We start from the raw sequence: 13,567 nt of genomic DNA on the forward strand, positions 1-13,567 counted from the left end.
CAGGGACGATATCTGTTACTACTTGTCAGACTGATAAGTACACCTGTCGGCCTAGTGACGATCCTTTCTCACAACTTACAGTCCGTTAATGATGACCGTCGCATTCTTGGGTTGAACTGTTTAGTACTGAGCATTGTGCACATTCTGCCAGTCACAACGACCACTGTCGCGCGGCTGCCGTACAGAAACCGGTAAAGTTTGTCGTACCTTAGTTTAACCCTCTGCTCTCGGGAGTTCGGGAAGCGGAGGAAGCAGCACACGGACTGACGCGGTGTGGAGAGAACTGATGCAGAGCTGCCGACACTTCTCTCCGAGCTAACATCATATACATGCTTCCCGCTTCATACCTATCATCTTATACAGGGTGTTACAAAAAGGTACGGCCAAACTTCAAGGAAACATTCCTCACACACAAATAAAGAAAATATGTTATGTGGACATGTGTCCGGAAACCCTTAATTTCCATGTTAGAGCTCATTTTAGTTTGGTCAGTATGTACTGTACTTCCGCGATTCTCGGCCAGTTGGCCCAATTGAAGGAAGGTAATGTTGACTTCGGTGCTTTTTTTGACATGCGACTCATTGCTCTACAGTACTAGCATCAAGCACATCAGTACGTAGCATCAACAGGTTAGTGTTCATCACGAACGTGGTTTTGCAGTCAATGCAATGTTTACAAATGCGGAGTTGGCAGATGCCCATTTGATGTATGGGTTAGCACGGGGCAATAGCCGTGGCGCGGTACGTTTGTATCGAGACAGATTTTTTTTAAATTCTTTATTTCCAGAAAAACTTATTAATTATACAATCTAGCCCACTGCCTTATGTGATTAGTGGGCCGAAAATAATGATACAGTGGTATAAGTTTCAGCTATTCTAAGTTATATTTTAGTAACTAGTTGGTAGGTAAGCTATGAGGAAAATGCAATGGGCAAATTAATGTGTTAATTTACTACTAAGCGGGTAACCTAACTATAGACTAGTCACTAAGGCCTACAGCGTTACAAATGTGTCAGTTGAAATATAAACCTACTATAGAGCCTTGCTCATTGAGCTAACCCCAATGAGCGTGCCCCTGACACTGGGCAGGCCAAGATGTTGATCGCTGCAGGTTCCTAAGGATAGTGTCTAAAAACTAAGTCCTACAACTAAACTTATCCTAAAGTCGAATCAGGTGCGTTGTCCAGGTCGGTAAGGTTGCACCCCACTCCCCCTAAGTCCCGAGGCACGGCGGATTCAAGACTGAGGAAGTCGGCCTTTCCGCGCCCAGGCGGTTTGGGAATAGGGTACCGGACTCTATCGGTGTTTAGGTAAGTCTCTTATAGGTGCTAGTTTAATTCTCTCAGATAGTCCTTTAAGACTTTCTGTGATACCGCGTTAGCCAGTTCATTAATAGTCTGAAAAGTGTCATGTTGTCTGAGCAGTCTATATGTGTCATTGTGCGGTAGTGGGTCACGTAACACTGAGGCCACATCATTGAAAAGGGGGCACTCGTAGACTACATGGTCAGGAGTACCCTCCGGAACACCACAGTCACACGCAGGTATCGCCTTTTTCCCGAATCGGCATAAGTATGTCGAGTAGGGTCCATGTCCAGTGAGAAAGTGAATTAGTCCCCGGGTTGGTTCGAAATATGTCATTCCCATCCTTTCCCTAACATCTGGTAAGAAATCAAAGGTTCTGCGCCCTGTTTCTTCGCCTTCCCACGAATGTTGCCATAGCTGATCCCCTCTTAGCCTAATCTCAACTTTATTCTCAGTCCTACTGCCTAGAATTTCCTCTGTTTTCTCCAAATTCCCCTTCTTAGCCCAGTACGAAGCGGCCTGCTCCCGAATTTTGATATCCAAGGGGCAGAACCCCATTATGACTAACAGGGCTCCTCCCGGTGTAGTCCTGTATGCCCCCACTGATCTCATAATCATATTTCTCTGCACTCTTCTCACTGTCATGGCGGGCACCACCCTCGTGAGCCTGTGTGCCCAGACTCCCGAGCCGTAACCCACTATTGAGGTGAGTATGCTATTGTGGTAAAATTTTATGAGATGTGGTGGGAGATGAAATCGTTTGTGTCCAATGGAGATGAGGTTGTTGAGTACTTGTAGGGCTCTTTGAGTTACGATTTCGATGTGCCTGCCGAAGGACCACCTTTCATCAATGATGATACCGAGATAGCGAGTCTCACGTCCCTGGAGAACTGGTGAGCCCTCTATCCTGACAGTTGGATTGCGAACTAGTTGTCCCTTTAGAAGAAGGTATGTGGACTTGGCTGGTGAAATCTTCATCTTTGTTTTTCGGCACCAAAGTTGTATTATTTCTATTGCTCTTTCTATCTTGGGCTCTATGTCTTCTCGGCTACGGCCGCCGATCAGTAGGAGGAGGTCATCTGCGTAGGCTATCACCTCTAGCACTTCATCACTTTGCTGTAGTTTATCTAGTAAGGGTTCCATGTGGATGTCCCAAAACAGGGGACCCAGTACGGAGCCCTGGGGACATCCTTTTGTGATAGTTTTTCTTACTCTTGTGCCAGGGGATGATAGCCAGACCTCCCGATCCTCTCAATAACTCCTCAGACACCCATATAACGGCCCTGGACACTCCTTCTCCCGTAAACAGGAGAAGAGCGAAGGCCACCACAGGTTGTCGAAGGCGCCACTTACGTCCACCATGATGCCGACAACGTACTTGTATGGGATAGAGCCGCAGACCTCGGCCGCCAGGGGAATTGCATCAGATGCCGATCGGCCAGGCCTGAAGCCTAACTGCCTGCTGCTCATCCCGCACAGCACTCGGTGCACAGCCAGTCTGTCAGCCAGTAGTCTCTCCAGAACCTTCCCAAGTAGATCAAGCAGGCAGATTGGTCTGTAAGATTTTATTTCTGTTGGGTCTTTGTCAGCTCCTTTCTTGCTGATTACGACATTTGCCCTCTTCCAGATTCGAGGGAACTTTTTCTGCCTGAGACATTCATTGTACAGGTGAGTTAGAGGGGCGACTATCTGGGGGGCCAGGAATTGCACCACCTCCGCCACAACGCCGTCCGGCCCAGGAGCTTTCCCTCTCTTCAGGGATTTTATATGGGCAGCTACCTCCTCTTCAGAGAATGGGTAAACTGCCGTATCATTTCCATATACATTGTTGTTCTCACGCAGCTGCCGTTGTTCGTCTGTCTCTCCATCCGCAGTGTCTTCAGGCAGCAGGGACTGGAGAAGAACCTCAGCAGTTTCCTGCCATCCCGTCCCCATGCCTGACGGTTGAGAGCTCCATCAGAGAGCGGATTTTCTCTCGGACAAGCTTGTAGGGGACTCCCCATGGGTCTAAAGCTAGTTGGTTCAGAACAAAGTGTTCCCAACTTTTTGATCTTACTTCGCATAGTTGTTTTTGGAAAATGTCTTTAGCTTCCCGGTATAGCTGCAACCATCTTTGTCTTTCTAGCCAGACGACACTGCGCTGGTAGTGCCTCCTGAGCCTTCAAACAGACCGGCGCATCTCCTCCAGTTCAGCTGACCATGGTGACGGAGAGGCTGCCATGGCCTTCCTCCTAGTAGGTACAGCGGCTTTCACCGCTCGAGTTATTACTTTCACCAGTTCCTCGGCTCTGTTGTCTACGTCAATGTCCAGATGTCCGTCATCTTCTGGCAGTGCAGGAATGTCGCACTCCCTAGCAATTCTTTCCCAATCGGATCTTTTGTAATTGTATTGTACCTCCCACCCCATGGCCCAGCGGCTCTCCTTGTCTTCTATACTGAAGGTGATGAGATTGTGATCGCTAGTGGTGGCATTCCCTACTACTTTCCACTGCTGAATGAGATGCGCAGTCCGGCCGAAGTAGCCGTGCGGTTAAAGGCGCTGCAGTCTGGAACCGCAAGACCGCTACGGTCGCAGGTTCGAATCCTGCTTCGGGCATGGATGTTTGTGATGTCCTTAGGTTAGTTAGGTTTAACTAGTTCTAAGTTCTAGGGGACTAATGACCTCAGCAGTTGAGTCCCATAGTGCTCAGAGCCATTTGAACCATTTGAGATGCGCAGCATTAGGCGTAGCCAGGGTCACATCAGGGACCATGATGGCCTCTTCTGCCTTCTCTCCATTAGGGTCCCTGGTGCCGCTGTACCATAGCGGGGATTTGGCATTTATATCTGCTGTTATAATTGCTTTCCGCCCCCGGAACGCCGTGATAACTGTGGTAAGGTGTGCCAAATGTCTCTCAATGTCATCACCATACTGGAAATACATGTTAATGAAGACAGTTGCTCCTGATGGAGACTGCAGCTCCACGACGTTGCAGTGGTTAGTTGTAAACTGTGTTAATACTGTGGCCCGTAGAAGTTTATTGGTTTTTAAAATTGCCGATCTTGGGTCTTCCCCTCTGCTTACAACTTGGCAGGTCGCAGCTGTGAAAGCTATTTTCCCATTTAGGGAGTACAGCTCTTGGAGACAGACCACATCTAGTCTCCTCTCCTCCACTTCCTTACGTAGCTCCTGCATCACTAGTCCGCTGTTATGAGTGTTAAGTTGGCCAATGGTGATTTTCGTCATGTAGTTATTTATGGGAAGTATGTGTGGATTCTGTCATTAGGCCATGTCTTATTCCAGTCGAATGTGATGCGTCCATTTGCCAAAACTGCTTGTTGATAGATATCGTCCAGGTCGAATTTTTCACCACGTCTTTCGAAAACTTTCTTTAGTAGACAGATTTCCAGAACGAAGGTGTCCCGACAGGAAGACGTTCGAAGCAATTGATCGGCGTCTTAGGGAGCACGGAACATTCCAGCCTATGACTCGCGACTGGGGAAGACCTAGAACGAGGACACCAGCAATGGACGACGCAATTCTTCGTGCTGTTGACGATAACCCCAATGTCAGCGTCAGAGAAGTTGCTGCTGTACAAGGTAACGTTGACCACGTCACTGTATGGAGAGTGCTACGGGAGAACCAGTTGTTTCCGTACCATGTACAGCCTGTGCAAGCGCTATCAGCAGCTGATTGGCCTCCACGGGTACACTTCTGCGAATGGTTCATCCAACAATGTGTCAATCCTCATTTCAGTGCAAATGTTCTCTTTAGGGATGAGGCTTCATTCCAACGTGATCAAACTGTAAATTTTCACAATCAACATGTGTGGGCTGATGAGAATCCGCACGCAATTGTGCAATCACGTCATCAACACAGATTTTCTGTGAACGTTTGGTCAGGCATTATTGGTGATGTCTTGATTGGGCCCCATGTTCTTCCACCTACGCTCAATGGAGCACGTTATCATGATTTCATACGGGATACTCTACCTGTGCTGCTAGAACATGTGCCTTTACAAGTACGACACAACATGTAGTTCATGCACGATGGAGTTCCTGCACATTTCAGTCGAAGTGTTCGTACGCTTCTCAACAACAGATTCAGTGACCGATCGATTGGTAGAGGCGGATCAATTCCATGGCCTCCACGCTCTCCTGACCTCAACCCTCTTGACTTTCATTTATGGGGGCATTTGAAAGCTCTTGTCTACGCAACCCCGGTACCAAATGTAGAGATTCTTCGTGCTTGTATTGTGGACGGCTGTGATACAATACGCCATTCTCCAGGGCTGCATCAGCGCATCAGGGATTCCATGCGACGGAGGGTGGATGCATGTATCCTCGCTAACGGAGGACATTTTGAACATTTCCTGTAACAAAGTGTTTGAAGCCACGCTGGTACGTTCTGTTGCTGTGTGTTTCCATTCCATGATTAATGTGATTTGAAGAGAAGTAATAAAATGAGCTCTAACATGGAAAGTAAGCGTTTCCGGACACATGTCCACATAACATATTTTCTTTCTTTGTGTGTGAAGAAAAATGCTGAAAAACGCTGAAAAAGCTCTAGTCCTTCATAATTCAGGTTGCGACTTTGACCTGTTCTGTCTATTTGAACATAATGCTGATTTGACGAGCTGTTTCAGCCGAGACGATGAGTGAGAGGGAAGACTGGCATGGAAGAAGCATTTGACTAACTAAGCCTGGGCTACAATGGCGTACCCAGTACATAGGTCTTGCTGCCAGAAAATGGTTGTTTGGTTGTTTTTGGGGGGAGGAGACCAGACAGCGAGGTCATCGGTCTCATCGGATTAGGGAAGAAAGGGGAAAGAAGTTGGCCGTGTCCTTTCAAAGAAACCATCCCGGAATTTGCCTGGAGCGATTTAGGGAAATCACGGAAAACCTAAATCGGGATGGCCGGACGCGGGATTTAACCGTCGTCCTCTCGAATGCGAGTCCAGTTTGCTAACCACTGCACCACCTCGCTCGGTGCCAGAAAATGTGTTGTACTTCTAGGTTCCACTCGGCTGAACTCGGCCACAGTCGGCGAGGAATGCATTCGGTTATGTTCGGCAGTGATTTTATGTCATTCCCACAAGACTGAATTTTATCAGGTGTAGGTATAAAATGTGGATTCGTTTTGACTCGGTAAAGTGACTCAGTCTTCATTTTTATTGAATACATAATTATTACATGTAATACCGATTTTGTTTTCGCTACCAGTTCTGGCAATTCAATACGCCATTTTCAGGCCCATTTGCACCTCTCACAAATTATCGATATTGGTGTACTGTGACCATCTGTATTAAACTGTGTGACACAGACCGCACTACGCAGCAGCGCAACTACGCGGCGCAGCTCCGCGAGGCAAAGTTGACCAACTGGTTAGCTATGACGCGCCGTGTGGCGTCGCGTAGTTCAGTTGTCGCTCGTGGGGCGTAGCAAGTCTCGCGATACTGCATGTCATTCAAATCGTAGCTCTTTTGTGGTGCGAAACTATAGTTTGTTTACCAAAGTATTGTTAAAGGAGAAAAAGTTAATTGTATGTGTAAATGTATATCCAGAGTTATATGATATCCAAAATAAACATTGCATACGAGTAGTATCAGACAAAGCAGCATTTACAAAGAAATTGCAGAGTAAATGGGAGTAAGGATAACGTACGAATACCTACAAATTCTACATTTTTTAAATTTTTTCAAACGGATTAAATCTTCATTTCTATTGACTACATAATTGTTACATACAGGGTGATTCAAAAAGAATACCACAACTTTAGGAATTTAAAACTCTGCAACGACAAAAGGCAGAGCTAAGCACTATCTGTCGGCGAATTAAGGGAGCTATAAAGTTTCATTTAGTTGTACATTTGTTCGCTTGAGGCGCTGTTGACAAGGCGTCAGCGTCAGTTGATGCTAAGATGGCGACCGCTCAACAGAAAGCTTTTTGTGTTATTGAGTACAGCAGAAGTGAATCGACGACAGTTGTTCAGCGTGCATTTCGAACGAAGTATGGTGTTAAACCTCCTGATAGGTGGTGTATTAAACGTTGGTATAAACAGTTTACAGAGAATGGGTGTTTGTGCAAAGGGAAAAGTTCTGGAGGGCCGAGAACGAGTGATGAAAATGTAGCACGCATCCAGCAAGCATTTGTTCGCAGCCCAGGAAAATCGACTCGCAGAGCTAGCAGAGAGCTGCAAATTCCACAATCAACTGTATGGAGAGTCCTACGAAAAAGGTTAGTTATGAAACCAGAACGTCAACTACCCAAGGCGATGGATATGCCGCAAGGCAGCCCGTGACAGAGCACTTCATCACTGGCCTCCAAGAAGCCCTGATCTTACCCCCTGCGATTTTTTCTTATGGGGGTATGTTAAGGATATGGTGTTTCGGCCACCTCTCCCAGCCACCACTGATGATTTGAAACGAGAAATAACAGCAGCTATCCAAACTGTTACGCCTGATATGCTACAGAGAGTGTTGAACGAGTTGGAGTATCGGGTTGATATTGCTCGAGTGTCTGGAGGGGGCCATATTGAACATCTCTGAACTTGTTTTTGAGTGAAAAAAAACCTTTTTAAATACTCTTTGTAATGATGTATAACAGAAGGTTATATTATGTTTCTTTCATTAAATACACATTTTTAAAGTTGTGGTATTCTTTTTGAATCACCCTGTATAATACAGATTATTTCTCTTCGATATCCCCTGCCTGCCACTCGTTTTGCTAGACCAAACTAGCTTGTGGGGAACTGAAATAATCTTTGGGTCTATCCCGTTTCTGGATAGCATTATATAGAAAATTGCTTCCCTTATAAGGAAGGTCACTTCATCGTATCTCTTCATTGTCAAACAACACTGTATCGAGTCTGAGAAAATTGTGGAAGACACAAGTGGTAAGAATCACGTTCTCTACTAGCACTGTTGGTATTTTTAAAAATATCGGGAATCAGATATATGGATATGTAAGGAAGTATATATATGGGCTCTCGATATATTGAAATAAATTATAGTAAAGTCGGTATATCGACGGAAGAAATATCGACGTATAGGCAAAATAAAAAAGAAAATCGCCAGGACATCGTATGTATATTCCAGTTTTAGAGCTGTGTATTTAAGTATTGATTTATTAGGAGATACTCAGCACATCAAAAGACTAGCGGCATGTGTATCCCCATTAGAGCAAGAACAGAAAAGAAAACGATGCACGTTTACGCTTGGCGATAACCACTTTGCCAGCAACGCTAACTGCAGGTGAGTGGCACAATGAAAGGTCTCCCATGGGTTTGTCGTTAGATTTCGTCACATATCGGATTTGTCTGGAACACTTCATGTCGACTTCCCCGTTTTTTCATTTCTGCAAACGCCGGCGACCTAGCAATTGTAGTGTCAAAATTGGGTGGTGAAGTTAAACGTTGCAGTTTCCGTTAGTAGCACTGAGAGGCGATTACGTAAGCATTTCTCCTCACACGTCTCTACCCACCGCAAAGGCCAATCTTGTTTAGATTTTTCTTCATCAGTTTCAGCAACAGTTTTTAAAGAATGGCGATGTGAAGAAGTACCATACTAATTGCGTTAAAAATTGCTTTGTAACACTGCTGGTGTGCTATTTCTAATGGATATCTTGTTGTTCCATTCACACCACGACCCCCCACCCCCCACCCCCAGTGCAGTCGGACTTATTCTTTGTGGCATCTATACTTGCTTTACACAGTCAAAGAGAAAGACTGGACGTGATGAAAGCTCAAAATGTAGTACAATATTTACTACATATTGTCATACTGCTAGCCGGCCGAAGTGACCATGCGGTTAAAGGCGCTGCAGTCTGGAACCGCAAGACCGCTACGGTCTCAGGTTCGAATCCTGCCTTGGGCATGGATGTTTGTGATGTCCTTAGGTTAGTTAGGTTTAACTAGTTCTAAGTTCTAGGGGACTAATGACCCCAGCAGTTGAGTCCCATAGTGCTCAGAGCCATTTGAACCATATTGTCATGCTGCTGCAGTTCAAGTGCGGTATACTACAGGGGTGTCCCACTCATACCTCCCTGATTTCAAGGATCCAGGAGAGAAAAACCACAGTAGATACGACAAAGAGAAATGCATCACATTGTAGAGCATCTGAAAGAATTTATATTTCCGCGTCAGAAGTGCCGAGTATCGTCGCCAGAGTGCAGCGTGGTTGCATGAAGTGAAAATGGCGACTCCACAACAGCGCGCGCAAGCGTTAGTGTGGTTTACAGAAACAAATTCGCCTATTACTGTGCAAAGAAATTATCGTCGTGTGTATGACCGTGATCCACCTGATGTGAAAACAATTAAGGAATGGTGTAGGATGTTTCTGGAAACAGGAAGTGTTCTGAAACATTCCGGCGGTGCACGTTACGGAGTTTCAGAAGAGACAGTGGAGGTCATCAGACAAACGTTTCTCAGAAGCCCACGTAAGTCAGTTTGTCAAGCATCTCGGCAACTTCATGTACCTCGATCAAAATTTAATAGTGTGGTTCACCAGTGTCTTCGTATGTCTGCTTACAAAGTGCGAATTCTGCAACATCTGACGCTGAACGACAAACCACGCCAACAACAATTTGCTGCGGATATCGCAAAATCAGCATGTTGTCATTGAACATGTTCATGATAGCCCTAAACTAAACGTCTGGTGCGGACTTATGCACGACAGTATTGTTGGACCGTTCTTCTTTGCGGAACAAACAGTGAATGGGTCAGTGTATCTGGACATGTTGGAGCAGTTTGTGTACTCTCAGATACAAGACGTGCCACCCACCATCATTTTTCAACAAGATGGAGCTCTGCCGCATTGGTCAACGGCTGTTCGCAAGTTCCTGGATAGGAAATTTCCCAGCCATTCTTTCGACCGCGGAGGACGCATTGCCTGGCCACCACGTTCACCCGACATTACGCCGCTTGATTTCTTCCTGTGGGGATTCATGAAGGACCGCGTGTACGTGACCAAAGTGGACGATATTCCTACGTTGCGACATCGTATCACGAATGCGATTGCAACAATAACAGAGGAAATGTTGCAAAGAACTTGGTAAGAAATTGAATATAGACTCTATACTCTTTGTGCTACAAATGGTTCACATGTAGAGGTGTATTGATGACAAATAAATAAATTCTTTGAGATGCTCTAGAATGTGGTGCATTTTTCACTGTCGTATCTACTGTGTTTTTTTTCCTGGGTCTTTGAAATCAGGGAGGTTTGAGTGGGACACCCTGTACATAGAGCCGCGTAGTGCCGCGCCGTTCAGCTGCAGCGCGTTTCCCCTCTGTGCGGTCTCACTTTTAAACTACACTTTGTTTCTCGCTACTGACTCCAGCTGTTATTCCCACAGTATTTTGTAGTATAGCGTTCTTTTTCTGACAGATCACGCAATGGTGTCGTAAAGTTAGATTGGGTGCCCTGTATACCTCGTGGCTACGAACTGCAATAACAAAAACTTTGTCGTCTTCTTAGAAAATACGTAACTAACTGTATTACTTTTAATGCGTCTTTATAAGGCACTTTCACGAAACCTCGTTACGTCTGTGTGTCGATTTTAATATACTGTGTGCTATGTATGCCGCTCGCCGGCTGGAGTGGCCGTGCGGTTCTAGGCGCTACAGTCTGGAGCCGAGCTACCGCTACGGTCGCAGGTTCGAATCCTGCTTCGGGCATGGATGTGTGTGATGTCCTTAGGTTAGTTAGGTTTAATTAGTTCTAAGTTCTAGGCGACTGATGACCTCAGAAGTTAAGTCGCATAGTGCTCAGAGCCATTTGAACCATTTATGCCGCTCGGTATCCTGGACGGCATCATCCAAGTGTCCGGACCGTTCGCCGGATAGTTATGTTATTTAAGGAAACAGGAAGTGTTCAGCCACATGTGAAACGTCAACCACGACCTGCAATAAATGATGGTCCCCAAGTAGGTGTTTTAGTTGCTGTCGCGGTTAATCCGCACATCAGTAGCAGACAAACTGCGCGAGAATCGGGAATCTCAAAAACGTCGGTGTTGAGAATGCTACGTCAACATCGATTGCACCCGTACCGTATTTCTATGCACCAGGAATTGCATGGTGACGACTTTGAACGTCGTGTACAGTTCTGCCACTGGGCACAAGAGAAATTACTGGACGATGGCAGATATTTTGTACGCGTTCTATTTAGCGACGAAGCGTCATTCATCAACATCGGTAACGTAAACCGGCATAAAATGCACTATTGGGCAACGGAAAATCCACGATGGTTGCGACAAGTGGAACATCAGCGACCTTGGCGGGTTAATGTATAGTGCGGCATCATGGGGGGAAGGATAATTGGCCCCCATTTTATCGATGGCAATCTAAATGGTGCAATGTATGCTGATTTCCTATGTAATGTTCTACCGATGTTACTACAAGATGTCTCACTGCGTGACAGAGTGGCTATGTACTTCCAACATGATGGATGTCTGGCACATATATCACGTGCGGTTGAAGCGGTATTGAATAGCATGTTTCATGACAGGTGGATTGGTCGTCGAAGCACCACCATACCATGGCGCGCACGTTCACCGGATCTGACGTCCCCGGATTTCTTTCCGTGGGGAAAGTTGAAGGATATTTGTTATCGTGATCCACCGACAACGCCTGACAACATGCGTCAGCGCATTGTCAATGCATGTGCAAACATTACGGTAGGCGAACTCCTCGCTGTTGAGAGGAATGTCGTTACACGTATTTCCAAATGCATTGAGGTTGACCGACATCATTTTGAGAATTTATTGCATTAATGTGGTATTTACAGGTAATCACGCTGTAAAAGCATGCGTTCTCAGAAATGATAAGTTCGCAAAGGTACATGTATCACATTGGAGCAACTGAAATAAAATGTTCAAACGTACCTACGTTCTGCATTTTAATTAAAAAAACCTACCCGTTACCAACTGTTCGTCTAAAATTATGATCCATATGTTTGTGACTTTTACAGCGCCATCTATCACAAATCGAAACAAGTGGTCCAACTAAAACATTTATATTTCTTTACGTACTACACGAATATGTAATAAAAATGCGGGTTCCTATTTAAAACAACGCAGTTGATATCCTTTGACCTATGGCAGAGCCATTTAGCGGGCCAAACGTAGCGCCATCTGGTTTCCCTTTTCTAGCTAGACGAGTTTCGTTCTTTTTAGTTTTTTCGTTTGATGCTTATTTCGTGAGTATTTGGCCCGGTCACTATCAATGGACCACCCTGTATATTGTCAGAAAGACTGGTTCATACAACTTCCTGAGCACAATAAAAACCTATATCTATTCTTTCTGAACCATTGTTTTGTGTTTTGCTGTGTATATCTTTCATACTGCAGCAATGTTCACATTACAGACAATGCTTGAATATGTGTGAATATGCACATGAGTGACTTCTAGAAAAAAATTATTATTATTGAATATGAAGACTTTTAAATTTTTAACGACATGTTTGATTATTTTATTCTCGCAATATTTCGAGCAGGGGCAGCCGACGCAAAAATTTGCCAATGTGCTATAATATTACAAAAATAAACAGACTACTTTTCAATATGTCGTCACGGTGGGTGTGACTTAATATTGTTGCGATATTAACTTTGCCTATTGAATTCAGCTCAGATACGTTGTTTATATGTTTATGATTTCCATTATGATTCTTATTAATGCATTAATATGTCCTAGATATTTCATTCCACCTGTACCTCACGCATCACTGTTCCCGAATAACAAACGTGGAAGGCAAAAATGTGCATTGTGAAGATCACATCTGCAGATTCATCACTTTTCGTAGAGTTTCGTAGTGAATTTCGTTGTATACTCACTTTATTTACCACTACCTACAGGCTTTTGAGTTACAATCTTGCGCATTACTCTTATGTTTTTAAACTGAACTGTTCAAATGTAGTAAATTTTTATAGTTAATAACGTAACATTGTGAGTAATAGATAATAGAATGAAAAAAAGAAAGACGGTAGCAGAAGGACTCAAACCCACATGGACAGACTGTTAGTCTATGCATTTGGCCACTGCACGACGGGACCAATACGTGGAGTGCGACTAAAATATCCTTCATACTTATTAGTAAATCTTTAGACAGCATTTTACCTTTTCCTAGGCCTACTCAGCAAAGTATTACAGGAAATTGAGGGAGCATCTACCTATCAGCTTCTACTCACATAGTATAAGACAAATCGCTAGTTCCTGTCCCACATGCTGCCTCTTTTTAGATTTAAATTTGGAGTAGGTCTGCCTAACCCTTTAACTCTCACTTACTCCAAAGA

The sequence above is a fragment of the Schistocerca serialis genome, chromosome 4 (genome assembly GCF_023864345.2).
Source record: "Schistocerca serialis cubense isolate TAMUIC-IGC-003099 chromosome 4, iqSchSeri2.2, whole genome shotgun sequence".
NCBI classification, from domain to species: domain Eukaryota; kingdom Metazoa; phylum Arthropoda; class Insecta; order Orthoptera; family Acrididae; genus Schistocerca; species Schistocerca serialis.